We start from the raw sequence: 19,334 nt of genomic DNA, 5'->3' as shown, positions 1-19,334 counted from the left end.
ACCCCTTTCATCACAATGCTCCATGCCATTGTCAGCACAATGCTCCTTGGAGACTGTCATCAAAATGCTCCATCCCCTTTTCATCACAATACTCCAGATATAATATCCTTACAATGCTCCATGCCCGTGTCAACACAATGCTCCATGACCCCTGTCATCAAAATGCTTTATGAACCTTGTTATTAGAATGTTCCATGACCCCTGTCATCAAAATGATCCATGACCGTTGTCATCACAATGCTGCATGATACCTTTCATCCAAATTCTTTGTGACCGCTGTCATCACAATGCTCCAGGACAATTTTCATCACAATGCTCCATGCCCCCGTCATTACAGTGCCCCATAACCCCTGTAATCACAATGCTCCATGACCCTGTCAACACAATGCTACACGACCCCTGTCATCACATTTTTCCCTGGCCTATGTATTCACAATGCTCCATGGACCCTGTAATCACACTGCTCCATGTTCCCATTCAACACAATGCTCCATGACCCCTGTCATCACAACGTTCCATGAAAGTTGTCATCAAAATGTTCCATGACACTGGTCACCACAAGGTTCCCTGCCCTTGTAATCACAATGCTCCGTGACCTTTGTCAACACAATGACTGATGACCACTGTCATCAAAATGCTAAATAGCACTTGTCATCACAATGCTGTATGACACCTGTCATCACTATTCTCCATGTCACTTGTTATCGCAATGTTCCATGGCCCCTATAATCACAGTGCTCCATGACCCGTTTCACATAAATGCTCCATGACCTCACTCATCACAATGCCCCATGACCCCTGTAATCACAATGCTCCATGGCCCTTGTCATCACAGTTCTCCAAGCCTTTGTCATCACACAGCTCCATGGCCCCTGTAATCACAATGCTCCATGCTCTTGTCATCACAAGTCTCCAGAACACTTGTCATTATAATGCTCCATGTCCGTTTCATCGCCATGCTCCATATCCTTGTCATCACAATGCTCCAGGTGTGTTGTAATCACCATGCTTCATGCCCGTGTCATCACAATGCTCCATGAATCTTGTCTTCACAATGCTTCATGGCCCATGTCATCACAATGCTCCATGACCACTGTCATCACAATTCTCCATTACACTTGTCATGACAAAGCTCCATGACCCCTGTCATCACATTGATCCATGACTCCTTTCCTCACAGTGCTCCAGTACCCTTTTCATCACAATGCTCCATTCCATTGTCAGCACAATGCTCCTTGGATCCTGTCATCAAAATGCTCCATCCGCTTTTCATCACAATCATCCAGATATCCTATCATTACAATGCTCCATGCCTTTGTCAACACAATGCTCCATGACCCATGTCATCAAAATGCTTTATGAATCTTTTTATCAGAATATTCCATGAAGCCTGTCATCAAAATGATCCATGAGAGTTGTCATCACAATGCTGCATGATACCATTCATCCCAACTCTCTGTGACCGCTGTCATCACAATGCTCCATGACACTTGTCATCACAATGCTTGATGCTCCCTGTCATCACAGTGTCCCTTAACACCTGTAATCACAATGCTCCATGACCCTGTCATCACAATGCTACATGACCCCTGTCATCTCATTGTTCCATGGCCTATGTATTCACAATGCTTCATGGACCCTGTAATCACACTGCTCCATATTCCCTTTCAACACAATGCTCCATGACCCCTGTCATCACAACGTTCCACGAAAGTTGTCATCAAAAGGCTCCATGACCCTGGTCACCACAAGGTTCCCTGCTCTTGTCATCACAATGCTCCATGACCCTTGTAATCCCAATGGTACATGGCCTTGTCACCACAATGCTCCATAGCCTCTGTCATCACCATGCTCCATGGTCTTTCTCATCACAATGCTCAATGACTGCTGTCATCACTATGCTTGATGACCATTATCATCAAAATGCTCCAAGGCCCCTGTCATCTCAATGCCTCATGGTCTTTGTAATCACAATGCTCAATGACCCCTGTCATCACAATGCTCCATGCCTTTGTCATCACAATGCTCCATGATCCCAGTAATCACAATGATCCCTGCCAATATCATCACAATGTTCCATGTCTCCTGTAATCACAATGCTCCATGCCCTTGTCATCACAATGCTCCATGTCTGCTGTCATCACCATGCTTCATGCCCGTGTCATCACAATGCTCCATGACCATTGTCATCACAATGCTCTATGGCCTTTGTATTCACAATGCTCCATGGCTCCTGTAATCACAGTGCTCCATAACACCTTTCATCATAATGCTCCATGACCACTGTCATCTCAATACCCCAGGACGCCTGTCATCAAAATTCTCCAAGGCACCTCTCATCACAATGTTCCATGACACTTGTCATCACATTGCTCCATAACACCTGTCATCACAGTGTTCCCTGCCCATGTCATCAAAATGCTCCATGTCCCCTATATTCACAATGCTCCATGCTTTTTTCCACACAATGCTCCAGAATTCTTTTCAACACAATGTTCCATAACCGTGGCATCACAATGCTACATGACCCTGCTCATCACAATGTTCCATGACCTTTGTCATCACAATGCTCTATGTCGCTTTTCATCACAATTCTCAATGACCACTTTAATCACTATGCTCGCTGACAATTTTTATTACATTTCTCTATTGTCATTACAATTCCCCATGGCCCCTTTCTTCAAAATGCTCCATGATGCCTGTCATCACAATGCTCCATGGCTTTTGTTATCACAAAGTTCCAGGACCAGTTTCATCACAATACTCCATCCCCCTTGTCATTACAGTGCACAATGAAACCTTTCTTTACAATGCTCCATGACACTTGTCATCACAATGCTCCATGGCCTTTATCGTCACAATGCTCCCAGGCACTTTTCTTCACGATGTTCCATGAAAACTTTCATCACATTGCTCCACGACCATTGTCATCACAATAGTCCAAAACCATGTCAACACAATGCTGCATAATCCCTGTCATCACAATTCTCCATGATTGCTGTCATCACAATTCTCCATGACTGCTGTCATCACAATAATCCAGGACAACTTTCATAACAATGTTTCATGCACCCAGTCATCACAGTGCTCCATGATACCTTTCATCACAATTCCTAGATGATCAATGTCATCACAATGCCCCATGACACCTGTCATCACAATTCGCTATGACCCTTGTCATCACAATACTCGATGAACTGTGTCATCACAGTGTTCCAGGGCACATGTCATCACAATGATCCATGACGACTTTCATCACAATGCTCCAATACAACTGTCATCACAATGCTCCATGGCCCTTTTTATCATATTGCTCCATGATCACTTTCATCACAATGCTCCATGACCACTGTCATCACCATGCCTCAGGACGCCTGTCATCTCAATGCTCCATGGCCCATTTCATCACAATGCTCCATGAACCCAGTCATCACAATGTTCCCTGCCCTTTTCATCACAATGCTCCATGGGCCCTGTCATCACAGTGTTCCCTGCCCTTGTCATCAAAATGTTCCAGAACACTTGTCATCATAATTTTCCATACCAATGTCATCAAAATGCCCCATGACACTTGTCATCACATTGTTCCAAGATGGCTGTAATCACAATGCCCCATGATGCCTGCCATCACAAATCTCCTAGGCCTCTCTTACCAGAAAGCTCCATGATCCCTGTCAGCGAAATGTTCCATGACACTTTTCATCACAATGCTCCATGACCCCTGTCATCACAAAGTTCTCTGCCCATATCATCACAATGCTCCTTGTCACCTTTAATCACAATGCTCCATGCCCTTTCATCACAATGCTCCTGAAATCTTGTCATCGCAATGTTCCTTGACCGTGTCATCACAATGCTCCATGACCCTTGTCATCACAAAGGTCCATGACCCCTGTCATCACAATGATCCATGACTCCTTTCCTCACAGTGCTCCAGTACCGTTTTCATCACAGTGCTCCATGCCATTGTCGGCACAATGCTCCTTGGACCCTGTCGTCAAAATGCTCCATCCGCTTTTCATCACAATGCTCCAGACATCCTATCACTACAATGCTCCATGCCCGTATCAACACAATGCTCCATGACCCCTGTCATCAAAATGCTTTATGAACCTTGTTATCAGAATGTTCCATGACCCCTGTCATCAATATGGTCCATGACCGTTGTCATCACAATGCTGCATGATACCTTTCATCCCAATTCTCTGTGACCGCTGTCATCACAATGCTCCAGGACAATTTTCATCACAATACTCCATGCCCCCTGTCATCACAGTGCCCCATAACCCCTGTAATCACAATGCTCCATGACCCTGTCATCACAATTCTACATGACCCCTGTCATCACATTGTTCCATGGCCTATGTATTCACAATGTTCCATGGACCCTGTAATCACACTGCTCCATGTTCCCTTTCAACACAATGCTCCATGACCCCTGTCATCAAAACGTTCCATGAAAGTTGTCATCAAAATTCTCCATGACCCCGGTCACCACAATGTTCCCTGCCCTTGTCATCACAATGCTCCATGACCGATATAATCACAATGGTACATGGCCTTGTCATCACAATGTTCCATGGCCTCTGTTATCACCATGCTCCATGGTCTTTCTCATGACAATGCTCTATGACCCCTCTCATCACAATGCTTGATGACCCTTTTCATCACAATGCTCCAAGGCCCCTGTCAACACAATGCCTCACGGTCTTTGTAATCACAATGCTCAATGACCCCTGTCCTCACAATACTCCAAACTCGTGTCATCCCATTGCTCAATGACACTTGTCATCAAAATCTTCCTTGGCCTTTGTCATCACAGTGCTCCATGATACCTTTAATCAAAATTCTACATGACCACTGTCATCACAATGCAAGATGACCAATGTCATCACAATGCCCCATGACACGTGTCATCACAATTCTCGTTGGCCCTTGTAATCTCAATGCTGTATGAACCGTGTCATCACAAGGTTCCAGGATACTTGTCTTCACAGTGATCCATGACCACTTTCATCACAATGCTCCATGAACTCTGTTATCTCAATGCTCCATGGCCTTTGTATTCACAATGCGCTATTGTCCCGATAATAGCGTTGCTCCATGAACACTTTCATCACAATTCTCCTTGACCGTTGTCACCATAATGCCCCATGACGTCTCTCATCACTGTGCTCCAAGGCCACTCTCATCAAAATGCTCCATGATCTGTGTCAGCACAATATTGCATGACACTTGTCATCACAATGCTCCATGTCTCCTGTAATCACAATGCTCCATGCCCTTGTCATCAGAATGCTCCAGGTCTGTTGTAATCACCATGCTTTATGCCCATGTCATCACAATGCTACATGAATCTTGTCTTCACAATGCTCCATGGCCCAGGTCATCACAGTGCTCCATGACCCCTGTCATTACAATGCTCTATAGCCTTTGTCATCACAATACTCTGTGACCCCTGTCAACACAATGCCTGATGACCCCTGTCATCAAAATGCTAAATGTCATTTGTCATCACAATGCTCTATGACGCCTGTCATCACTATTCTGCATGTCACTTGTTATCACAATGCTCCATGGCCCCTCTAATCACAGTACTCCATGACCCCTTTTGTCACATTGCCCAATGCCACCTCTCATCACAATTCTCCATGGCATTTGTCATCACGATGCTCCATGACACCTGTCATCACAATGCTCCATGACACTTGTCATAACAATGCGCGATGGCCCTTGTCATCACAATGTTACTTGGTGCTTTTCATCGCAATGCTCCATGACAACATTCATCAAAATACTCCAAGATTTGTTTCATCACAATGCTCCATGGCCCTTGTCATTACAAATCCACATGATCCCTTTCATCACAGCTCTCCATGGCAAAGTACATTAAAATATTCCATGCCCCTGTCATCACAATGCTCAATGATACCTGTTTTTACAATGATCCATGACCCTTGTCATCACAAGGCTCCATGTCCCTTGTATTCACAATGCTCCATGGCCCTTGTCATCGCAATGCTCCATGACCGCTTTCAGCACAATGCCCCTTGACCCCTGTCATCACAATGCTCCATGGCCCCTGATATCATATGGCTCCATGATCACTTTCATCACAATGCTCCATGACCACTGTCATCACCATGCCTCATGACGCCTGTTATCTCAATGCTCCATAGCCCCTTTCATCACAATGCTCCATGAACCCAGTCATCACAATGTTCCCTCCCCTTTTCATCACAATGCTCCATGGGCACTTTCATCACAATGCTCCATGCCTTTGTCATTAAAACGCTCCAGAACACTTGTCATCATAATGCTCCATGCCAATGTCATCAAAATGCCCCATGACACTTGTCATCACAATGCTCCATGGCTTTTGTCATCACAATGTTCCATGGCCCCAGTCATCACAGTGCTCCATGATTCCTTTCATCACAATTCTAGATGACCACTGTCATCACAATGCCCCATGACAGATGTCATCACAATTCGCCATGGTCCTTGTCATCACAATGCTCCATGAACCGTATCATCACAAGGTTCTAGGACACTTGTCATCACAATGATCCATGATCACTTTCATCACAGTGCTCCATGAAACCTGTCATCTCAATGCTCCATAGTCTTTGTATTCACAATGCTCCATGGCTCCTCTAATCACAGTGCTCCATGACCCCTTTCATCACAATGCTCCAAGACCGCTGTCATCACAATGACCCATGACGCCTGCCATCACAAATCGCCAAGGCCTCTCTTACCAAAAAGCTCCATGACCCCTGTCATCACAAAGTTCTCTGCCCATATCATCACAATGCTCCTTGTCACCTTTAATCACAATGCTCCATGCCCTTTCATCACAATGCTCCAGAATTCTTGTCATCGCAATGTTCCTTGACCGTGTCATCACAATGCTCCATGACCCTTGTCATCACAAAGCTCCATGACCCCTGTCATCACAATGATCCATGAATCCTTTCCTCACAGTGCTCCAGTACCGTTTTCATCACAGTGCTCCATGCCATTGTCAGCACAATGCTCCTTGGACCCTGTCATCAAAATGCTCCATCCCCTTTTCATCACAATGCTCCAGATATCCTATCACTACAATGCTCCATGCCCGTGTCAACACAATTCTCCATGACCCCAGTCATCATAATGCTTTTTGATCCTTGTTATCAGAATGTTCCATGACCCCTGTCATCAATATGATCCATGACCGTTGTCATCACAATGCTGCATGATACCTTTTATCCCAATTCTCTGTGACCGCTGTCATCACAATGCTCCAGGACAATTTTCATCACAATGCTCCATGCCCCCTGTCATCACAGTGCCCCATAACACCTGTAATCACAATGATCCATGCCAATATCACCACAATGTTCCATGTCTCCTGTAATCACAATGCTCCATGCGCTTGTCATCACAATGCTCCGGGTCTGTTGTCATCACCATGCTTCATGCCCGTGTCATCACAATGCTCCATGACCATTGTCATCACAATGCTCTATGGCCTTTTTCATCACAATGTTCCATGACCTCTGTCAACACAATGCCTGATGATACCTGTCATCAAAATCCTAAGTGGCACTTGTAATCACAATGCTCTATGACGCCTGTCATCACTATTCTCCATGTCACTTCTCATCACAATGCTCCATGGCCCCTGTAATCACAGTACTCCATAACCCCTTTCATCACAATGCCCAATGCCACCTCTCATCACAATTCTCCATGGCATTTGTCATCACGATGCTCCATGACACTTGTCATCACAATGCTAGATGGCCCTTGTCATCACAATGTTCCTTGTTGCTTTTCATCGCAATGCTCCATGACAACTTTCATCAAAATACTCCAAGATTTGTTTCATCACAATGCTCCATGGCCCTTGTCATTACAAATTCACATGATCCTTTTCATCATAATTCTCCATGGCAACTTACATAAAAATGCTCCATGCCCCTGTCATCACAATGCCCAATGATACCTGTTTTTACAATGATCCATGACCCTTGTCATCACAAGGCTCCATGTCTCTTGTATTCACAATACTCCATGGCCCTTGTCATCACAATGTTCCTTGGTGCTTTTCATCGCAATGCTCCGTGACAACTTTCATCAAAATACTCCAAGATTTGTTTCATCACAATGCTCCATGGCCCTTGTCATTACAAATCCACATGATCCCTTTCATCACAATTCTCCATGGCAACTTACATAAAAATGCTCCATGCCCCTGTCATCACAATGCCCAATGATACCTGTTTTTACAATGATCCATGACCCTTGTCATCACAAGTCTCCATGTCCCTTGTATTCACAATCCTCCATGGCCCTTGTCATCACAATGCTCCATAGCGCTTTTAATCGCAATGCTCCATGACCGCTTTCAGCACATGCCCCATGAACCCTGTCCTCACGATGCTCCATGGTCCTTGTCAGCACAATGCTCCATGAAACATTTCCTCACAATGCTCCAGTACGCCTTTCATCCAAATTCCCCATGGCCACTGTCATCACAATTCTCCTTGACCCCTGTCATCATAATGGTCCATGACCCGTTTCATCTCAATGCTCCATGACACCTGTCATCACAATGCTCCTTGGCCTTTGTCATCACAATGCGCCATGGACCCTGTAATCACAGTGCTCCATGACCCGTTTCATCTCAATGTTCCATGACCTCACTCATCACAATGCCCCATGACCCCTGTAATCACAATGAACTTTGGCCCTTGTCATCACAGTGCTCCAAGCCTTTTTCATCACCCTGCTCCATGGCACCTGTAATCAGAATGCTCCATGTCCTTGTCATCACAAGGCTCCAGAATTCTTGTCATTAAAATGCTCCATGTCCGTTTCATCACCTTGCTCCATGACATATGTCATCACAATGTTGCATGGACCCTCTCACTACTGTGCTCCATAATAACTTTAATCACATTTCTAGATGACCACTGCCTTCACAATGCCCCATGACATTGTCACCACAATTCGCCATGACCATTGTCATCACAATGCTCCATGAACCATGTCATCACAGGGTCCCAGGACACTTGTCATCACCATGATCCATTACCACTTTCATCACAATGCCCCATGAACACTGTCATCTCAATGCTCCATGGCCTTTGTATTCACAATTCTCCATGGCCCCTGTAATCACAGTGCTCCATAACACCCTTCATCATAATGCTCCATGACCACTGCCATCTCAATGCCAGATGACGTCTGTCATCACAATTCCCCAAGGCCCCTCTCATCACAATGCTCCATGGCACTTGTCATCACATTGCTCCATAACACCTGTCATCACAGTGTTCCCTGCCCATGTCATCACAATGCTCCATGTCCCCTATAATCACAATGCTCCATGCCTTTTTCCTCACAATGCTCCAGAATTCTTGTCATCACAATGCTCCATGCCCTTGTCATCAAAATGCTCCAGAACTCTTGTCATCATAATGCTCCATGCCAATGTCATCAAAATGCCCCATGACACTTGTCATCACAATGCTCCATGGCCTTTTTCCTCACAATATTCCATGGCCCCTGTAATCACAGTGCTTCATGATACATTTCACCACAATTCTAGATGAACACTGTCATCACAATGCCCCATGACAGATGTCATCACAATTTGCCAGGGTCCTTGTCATCACAATGCTCCATGAACCGTGTCATCACAAGGTTCCAGGATACTTGTCATCACAATGATCCATGATCATTTTCATCACAATGCTACATGAACCCTGTCATCTCAAAGTTCCATAGCCTTTGTATTCACAATGCTCCATGGCCCCTGTAATCAAAGTGCTCCATGACCACTTTCATCACAATGCTCCAAGACCGCTGTCATCACAATACCCCATGACGCCTGCCATCAAAAATCTACAAGTCCTCTCTTAACAAAAAGCTCCATGATCCCTGTCAGCACAATTTTCCATGACACTTTTCATCACAATGCTCCATGACCCGTGTCATCACAAAGTTCTCTGCCCATATCATCACAATGCTCCTTGTCACCTTTAATCACAATGCTCCATGAACTTTCATCACAATGCTCCAGAATTATTGTCATCGCAATGTTCCTTGACCGTGTCATCACAATGCTCCATTACCTTTGTCATCAAAAAGCTCGATGACCCCTGTCATCACAATGATCCATGACTCCTTTCCTCACATTGCTCCAGTACCTTTTTCATCACAATGGTTTATGCCATTGTCAGCACAATGCTCCTTGGACCCTGGCATCAAAATGCTCCATCCCATTTTCATCACAATGCTCCAGATAGCCTATCATTACAATGCTCCATGCCCGTGTCATCACAATGCTACCTGACCCCTGTCATCACATTGTTCCATGGCCTATGTATTCACAATGCTCCATTGACCCTGTAATCACACTGCTCCATGTTCCCTTTCAACACAATGCTCCATGACCCCTGTCATCACAACGTTCCACGAAAGTTGTCATCAAAAGGCTCCATGACCCTGGTCACCACAAGGTTCCCTGCTCTTGTCATCACAATGCTCCATGACCCTTGTAATCCCAATGGTACATGGCCTTGTCACCACAATGCTCCATAGCCTCTGTCATCACCATGCTCCATGGTCTTTCTCATCACAATGCTCAATGACTGCTGTCATCACTATGCTTGATGACCATTATCATCAAAATGCTCCAAGGCCCCTGTCATCTCAATGCCTCATGGTCTTTGTAATCACAATGCTCAATGACCCCTGTCATCACAATGCTCCATGCCTTTGTCATCACAATGCTCCATGATCCCTGTAATCACAATGATCCCTGCCAATATCATCACAATGTTCCATGTCTCCTGTAATCACAATGCTCCATGCCCTTGTCATCACAATGCTCCAGGTCTGTTGTCATCACCATGCTTCATGCCCGTGTCATCACAATGCTCCATGACCATTGTCATCACAATGCTCTATGGCCTTTTCCATCACAATGCTCCATGACCTCTGTCAACACAATGCCTGATGACCCCTGTCATCAAAATCCTAAATGGCACTTGTAATCACAATGCTCTATGACGCCTGTCATCACTATTCTCCATGTCACTTCTCATCACAATGCTCCATGGCCCCTGTAATCACAGTACTCCATAACCCCTTTCATCACAATGCCCAATGCCACCTCTCATCACAATTCTCCATGGCATTTGTCATCACGATGCTCCATGACACTTGTCATCACAATGCTCGATGGCCCTTGTCATTACAATGTTCCTTGGTGCTTTTCATCGCAATGCTCCGTGACAACTTTCATCAAAATACTCCAAGATTTGTTTCATCACAATGCTCCATGGCCCTTGTCATTACAAATCCACATGATCCGTTTCATCACAATTCTCCATGGAAACTTACATAAAAGTGTTCCATGCCCCTGTCATCACAATGCCGAATGATACCTGTTTTTACAATGATCCATGACCCTTGTCATCACAAGGCTCCATGTCCCTTGTATTCACAATACTCCATGGCCCTTGTCATCACAATGCTCCATAGTGCTTTTCATCGCAATGCTCCCTGACCGCTTTCAGCACAATGCCCCATGACCCCTGTCATCATGATGGTCCATGGCCCTTCTCATCACAATGCTCCATGAAACATTTCCTCACAATGCTCCAGTACGCCTTTCATCCAAATTCCCCATGGCCACTGTCATCACAATTCTCCTTGACCCCTGTCATCATAATGGTCCATGACCCATTTCATCTCAATGCTCCATGACACCTGTCATCACAATGCTCCTTGGCCTTTGTCATCACAATGCTCCATGGCCCCTGTAATCACAGTGCTCCATGACCCGTTTCATCTCAATGCTCCATGACCTCACTCATCACAATGCCCCATGACCCCTGTAATCACAATGTTTCTTGGCCCTTGTCATCACAGTGCTCCAAGCCTTTTTCATCAAACTGCTCCATGGCACCTTTAATCAGAATGCTCCATGTCCTTGTCATCACAAGGCTCCAGAATTCTTGTCATTAAAGTGCTCCATGTCCGTTTCATCACCTTGTTCCATGACACTTGTCATCACAATGCTCCATGGACCATCTCATTACTGTGCTCCATAATAACTTTAATCACATTTCTAGATGACCACTGCCTTCACAATGCCCCATGACATTGTCACCACAATTCGCCATGACCATTGTCATCACAATGCTCCATGAACCATGTCATCACAGGGTCCCAGGACACTTGTCATCACAATGATCCATTACCACTTTCATCACAATGCCCCATGAAAACTGTCATCTCAATGCTCCATGGCCTTTTTATTCACAATGCTCCATGTCCCCTGTAATCACAGTGCTCCATAACACCCTTCATCATAATGCTCCATGACCACTGCCATCTCAATGCCAGATGACGTCTGTCATCACAATTCCCCAAGGCCCCTCTCATCACAATGCTCCATGGCACTTGTCATCACATTGCTCCATAACACCTGTCATCACAGTGTTCCCTGCCCATGTCATCACAATGCTCCATGTCCCCTATAATCACAATGCTCCATGCCTTTTTCCTCACAATGCTCCAGAATTCTTGTCATCACAATGCTCCATGCCCTTGTCATCAAAATGCTCCAGAACTCTTGTCATCATAATGCTCCAGGCCAATGTCATCAAAATGCCCCATGACACTTGTCATCACAATGCTCCATGGCCTTTTTCCTCACAATATTCCATGGCCCCTGTCATCACAGTGCTTCATGATACATTTCACCACAATTCTAGATGAACACTGTCATCACAATGCCCCATGACAGATGTCATCACAATTCGCCAGGGTCCTTGTCATCACAATGCTCCATGAACCGTGTCATCTCAAGGTTCCAGGATACTTGTCATCACAATGATCCATGATCATTTTCATCACAATGCTACATGAACCCTGTCATCTCAAAGTTCCATAGCCTTTGTATTCACAATGCTCCATGGCCCCTGTAATCAAAGTGCTCCATGACCACTTTCATCACAATGCTCCAAGACCGCTGTCATCACAACACCCCATGACGCCTGCCATCAAAAATCTACAAGTCCTCTCTTAACAAAAAGCTCCATGATCCCTGTCAGCACAATGTTCCATGACACTTTTCATCACAATGCTCCATGACCCGTGTCATCACAAAGTTCTCTGCCCATATCATCACAATGCTCCTTGTCACCTTTAATCACAATGCTCCATGACCTTTCATCACAATGCTCCAGAATTATTGTCATCGCAATGTTCCTTGACCGTGTCATCACAATGCTCCATTACCCTTGTCATCAAAAAGCTCGATGAGCCCTGTCATCACAATGATCCATGACTCCTTTCCTCACATTGCTCCAGTAACTTTTTCATCACAATGGTTTATGCCATTGTCAGCACAATGCTCCTTGGACCCTGTCATCAAAATGCTCCATCCCATTTTCATCACAATGCTCCAGATAGCCTATCATTACAATGCTCCATGCCCGTGTTATCACAATGCTACATGACCCCTGTCATCACATTGTTCCATGGCCTATGTATTCACAATGCTCCATGGACCCTGTAATCACACTGCTCCATGTTCCCTTTCAACACAATGCTCCATGACCCCTGTCATCACAACGTTCCACGAAAGTTGTCATCAAAAGGCTCCATGACCCTGGTCACCACAAGGTTCCCTGCTCTTGTCATCACAATGCTCCATGACCCTTGTAATCCCAATGATACATGGCCTTGTCACCACAATGCTCCATAGCCTCTGTCATCACCATGCTCCATGGTCTTTCTCATCACAATGCTCAATGACTGCTGTCATCACTATGCTTGATGACCATTATCATCAAAATGCTCCAAGGCCCCTGTCATCACAATGCCTCATGGTCTTTGTAATCACAATGCTCAATGACCCCTGTCATTACAATTCTCCATGCCTTTGTCATCACAATGCTCCATGATCCCTGTAATCACAATGATCCCTGCCAATATCATCACAATGTTCCATGTCTCCTGTAATCACAATGCTCCATGCCCTTGTCATCACAATGCTCCAGGTCTGTTGTCATCACCCTGCTTCATGCCCGTGTCATCACAATGCTCCATGACCATTGTCATCACAATGCTCTATGGCCTTTTTCATCACAATGCTCCATGACCTCTGTCAACACAATGCCTGATGACCCCTGTCATCAAAATCCTAAATGGCACTTGTAATCACAATGCTCTATGACGCCTGCCATCACTATTCTCCATGTCACTTCTCATCACAATGCTCCATGGCCCCTGTAATCACAGTACTCCATAACCCCTTTCATCACAATGCCCAATGCCACCTCTCATCACAATTCTCCATGGCATTTGTCATCACGATGCTCCATGACGCTTGTCATCACAATGCTCGATGGCCCTTGTCATCACAATGTTCCTTGGTGCTTTTCATCGCAATGCTCCGTGACAACTTTCATCAAAATACTCCAAGATTTGTTTCATCACAATGCTCCATGGCCCTTGTCATTACAAATCCACATGATCCGTTTCATCACAATTCTCCATGGCAACTTACATAAAAGTGTTCCATGCTCCTGTCATCACAATGCCGAATGATACCTGTTTTTACAATGATCCATGACCATTGTCATCACAAGGCTCCATGTCCCTTGTATTCACAATACTCCATGGCCCTTGTCATCACAATGCTCCATAGTGCTTTTCATCGCAATGCTCCCTGACCGCTTTCAGCACAATGCCCCATGACCCCTGTCATCATGATGGTCCATGGCCCTTGTCATCACAATGCTCCATGAAACATTTCCTCACAATGCTCCAGTACGCCTTTCATCCAAATTCCCCATGGCCACTGTCATCACAATTCTCCTTGACCCCTGTCATCATAATGGTCCATGACCCGTTTCATCTCAATGCTCCATGACACCTGTCATCACAATGCTCCTTGGCCTTTGTCATCACAATGCTCCATGGCCCCTGTAATCACAGTGCTCCATGACCCGTTTCATCTCAATGCTCCATGACCTCACTCATCACAATGCCCCATGACCCCTGTAATCACAATGTTCCTTGGCCCTTGTCATCACAGTGCTCCAAGCCTTTTTCATCACACTGCTCCATGGCACCTGTAATCAGAATGCTCCATGTCCTTGTCATCACAAGGCTCTAGAATTCTTGTCATTAAAATGCGCCATGTCCGTTTCATCACCTTGCTCCATGACACTTGTCATCACAATGCTCCATGGACCCTCTCATTACTGTTCTCCATAATAACTTTAATCACATTTCTAGATGACCACTGCCTTCACAATGCCCCATGACATTGTCACCACAATTCGCCATGACCATTGTCATCACAATGCTCCATGAACCATGTCATCACAGGGTCCCAGGACACTTGTCATCACAATGATCCATTACCACTTTCATCACAATGCCCCATGAACACTGTCATCTCAATGCTCCATGGCCTTTGTATTCACAATGCTCCATGGCCCCTGTAATCACAGTGCTCCATAACACCCTTCATCATAATGCTCCATGACCACTGCCATCTCAATGCCAGATGACGTCTGTCATCACAATTCCCCAAGGCCCCTCTCATCACAATGCTCCATGGCACTTGTCATCACATTCCTCCATAACAACTGTCATCACAGTGTTCCCTGCCCATGTCATCACAATGCTCCATGTCCCCTATAATCACAATGCTCCATGCCTTTTTCCTCACAATGCTCCAGAATTCTTGTCATCACAATGCTCCATGCCCTTGTCATCAAAATGCTCCAGAACTCTTGTCATCATAATGCTCCAGGCCAATGTCATCAAAATGCCCCATGACATTTGTCATCACAATGCTCCATGGCCTTTTTCCTCACAATATTCCATGGCCCCTGTCATCACAGTGCTTCATGATACATTTCACCACAATTCTAGATGAACACTGTCATCACAATGCCCCATGACAGATGTCATCACAATTCGCCAGCGTCCTTGTCATCACAATGCTCCATGAACCGTGTCATCACAAGGTTCCAGGATACTTGTCATCACAATGATCCATGATCATTTTCATCACAATGCTACATGAACCCTGTCATCTCAAAGTTCCATAGCCTTTGTATTCACAATGCTCCATGGCCCCTGTAATCAAAGTGCTCCATGACCACTTTCATCACAATGCTCCAAGATCGCTGTCATCACAATGCCCCATGACGCCTGCCATCAAAAATCTACAAGTCCTCTCTTAACAAAAAGCTCCATGATCCCTGTCAGCACAATGTTCCATGACACTTTTCATCACAATGCTCCATGACCCGTGTCATCACAAAGTTCTCTGCCCATATCATCACAATGCTCCTTGTCACTTTTAATCACAATGCTCCATGAACTTTCATCACAATGCTCCAGAATTATTGTCATCGCAATGTTTCTTGACCGTGTCATCACAATGCTCCATGACCCTTGTCATCAAAAAGCTCGATGACCCCTGTCATCACAATGATCCATGACTCCTTTCCTCACATTGCTCCAGTACCTTTTTCATCACAATGGTTTATGCCATTGTCAGCACAATGCTCCTTGGACCCTGTCATCAAAATGCTCCATCCCATTTTCATCACAATGCTCCAGATAGCCTATCATTACAATTCTCCATGCCCGTGTCATCACAATGCTCCATCCACCTGTAATCACAATGTTCCATGCCCTTGTCATCACAATGCTCCTGAACAATTGTAATCATGATACTCCATTGCCATGTCATCCCATTGCTCAATGACACTTGTCAGCAAAATGTTCCTTGGCCCTTGTCATCACAGTGTTCCAAGATACCTTTCATCAAAATTCTACATGACCACTGTCATCACAATGCAAGATGACCAATGTCATCACAATGCCCCATGACACGTGTCATCACAATTCGCCTTGGCCCTTGTCATCTCAATGCTGTATGAACCGGGTCATCACTAGGTTCCAGGACACGTGTCATCACAGTGATCCATGACCACTTTCATCACAATGCTCCATGAACTCTGTTATCTCAATGCTCCATGGCCTTTGTATTCTCAATGCTCCATTGTCCCGATCATCGCGTTGCTCCATGAACACTTTCATCACAATGCTCCTTGACCACAGCCACCATAATAACCCATGACGTTTCTCATCACTGTGCTCCAAGGCCACACTCATCCAAATGCTTCATGATCTGTGTCAGCACAATATTGCATGAAAACTGTCATCACAATGCTCCATGATCCCTGTAATAACAATGATCCCTGCCAATGTCATCACAATTCTCCATCGTGCTTTTCATCGCAATGCTCCATGACCGCTTTCAGCACAAGGCCACATGACCACTGTCATCACGATGCTCCATGGCCCTTGTCATCACAATGCTCCATGAAACATTTCCTCACAATGCTCCAGTACGCCTTTCATCCAAATTCCCCACGGCCACTGTCATCACAATTCTCCATGACCCCTGTCATCATAATGGTCCATGACGCGTTTCATCTCAATGCTCCATGACACCTGTCATCACAATGCTTCATGGCCTTTGTCATCACAATGCTCCATGGCCCCAGTAAACACAGTGCTCCCTAACCCGTTTCATCTCAATGCTCCATGACCTCACTCATCACAATGCCCCTTGACCCCTCTAATCACAATGTTCCATGGCCCTTGTCATCACAGTGCTCCAAGCCTGTGTCATCACACTGCTCCATGGCGCCTGTAATCACAAGGCTCCATGCCCTTGTCATCACAAGGCTCCAGAATTCTTGTCATCACAATGTTCCATGGATTTTGTTATCACAATGCTCCAGGACAAGTTTCCTCACAATATTCCATCCCCCTTGTCATCACAGTGCACAATGAAACCTTTCATTACAATGCTCCATGACACTTGTCACCACAATTCGCCATGACCATTGTCATCACAATGCTCCATGAACCATGTCATCACAGGGTCCCAGGACACTTGTCATCACAATGATCCATTACCACTTTCATCACAATGCTCCATGACCATTGTCATCTCAATGCTCCATGGCCTTTGTATTCACAATGCTCATTGGCCCCTGTAATCACAGTGCTCCATAACACCTTTCATCATAACGCTCCATGACGACTGTCATCTCAATGCCCCATGAGGCCTGTCATCACAATTCTCCAAGGCACCTCTCATCACAATGCTCCATGACACTTGTCATCACATTGCTCCATAACACCTGTCATCACAGTGTTCCCTGCCCATGTCATCACAATGCTCCATGTCCCCTATAATCACAATGCTCCATGCCTTTTTCCTCACAATGCTCCAGAATTCTTGTCATCACAATGTTCCATGACCGTGGCATCACAATGCTCCATGGCCCTTGTCATCACAATGCTCCAGAATTCTTGTCATCACAATGTTCCATGACCGTGTCATCACAATGCTACATGACCCTGGTCATCACACTTCTTCCTGACCTTTGTCATGACAATGCTCTATGTCGCTTTTCATCACAATTCTCAATGACCACTTTAATCACTATGCTCACTGACCATTTTCATCACATTTCTCTATTGTCATTACATTTCCCCATGGCCCCTTTCGTCACAATGCTCCATGATGCCTGTCATCACAATGCTCCATGACACTTGTCATCACAATGCTCCATGGCTTTTGTTATCACAATGCTCCAGGACCAGTTTCATCACAATACTCCATCCCCCTTGTCATCACAGTGCACAATGAAACCTTTCATTACAATGCTCCATGACACTTGTCATCACAATGCTCCATGGCCTTTATCGTCACAATGCTCCCAGGCACTTTTCATCACGATGTTCCATGAAAACTTTCATCACATTGCTCCACGACCATTGTCATCACAATAGTCCATACCCTTGTCAACACAATGCTGCATAATCCCTTTCATCACAATTCTCCATGACTGCTGTCATCACAATAATCCAGGACAACTTTCATAACAATGCTTCATGCCCCCAGTCATCACAGTGCTCCATGATACCTTTCATCACAATTCCTAGATGATCAATGTCATCACAATGCCCCATGACACCTGTCATCACAATTCGCTATGACCCTTGTCATCACAATACTCGATGAACCGTGTCATCACAGTGTTCCAGGACACATGTCATCACAATGATCCAGGACTACTTTCATCACAATGCTCCAATACACCTGTCATCACAATGCTCCATGGCACCTGTTATCATATTGCTCCATGATCTCTTTCATCACAATGCTCCATGACCACTGTCATCACCATGCCTCATGACGCCTGTCATCTCAATGCTCC

The sequence above is a fragment of the Balaenoptera physalus genome (genome assembly GCF_965194825.1).
Source record: "Balaenoptera physalus genome assembly, chromosome: 19".
NCBI classification, from domain to species: Eukaryota; Metazoa; Chordata; class Mammalia; order Artiodactyla; family Balaenopteridae; genus Balaenoptera; species Balaenoptera physalus.
The sequence above is the reverse complement of the archived record's forward strand: the minus strand, read 5'-3'. Positions refer to the sequence as shown.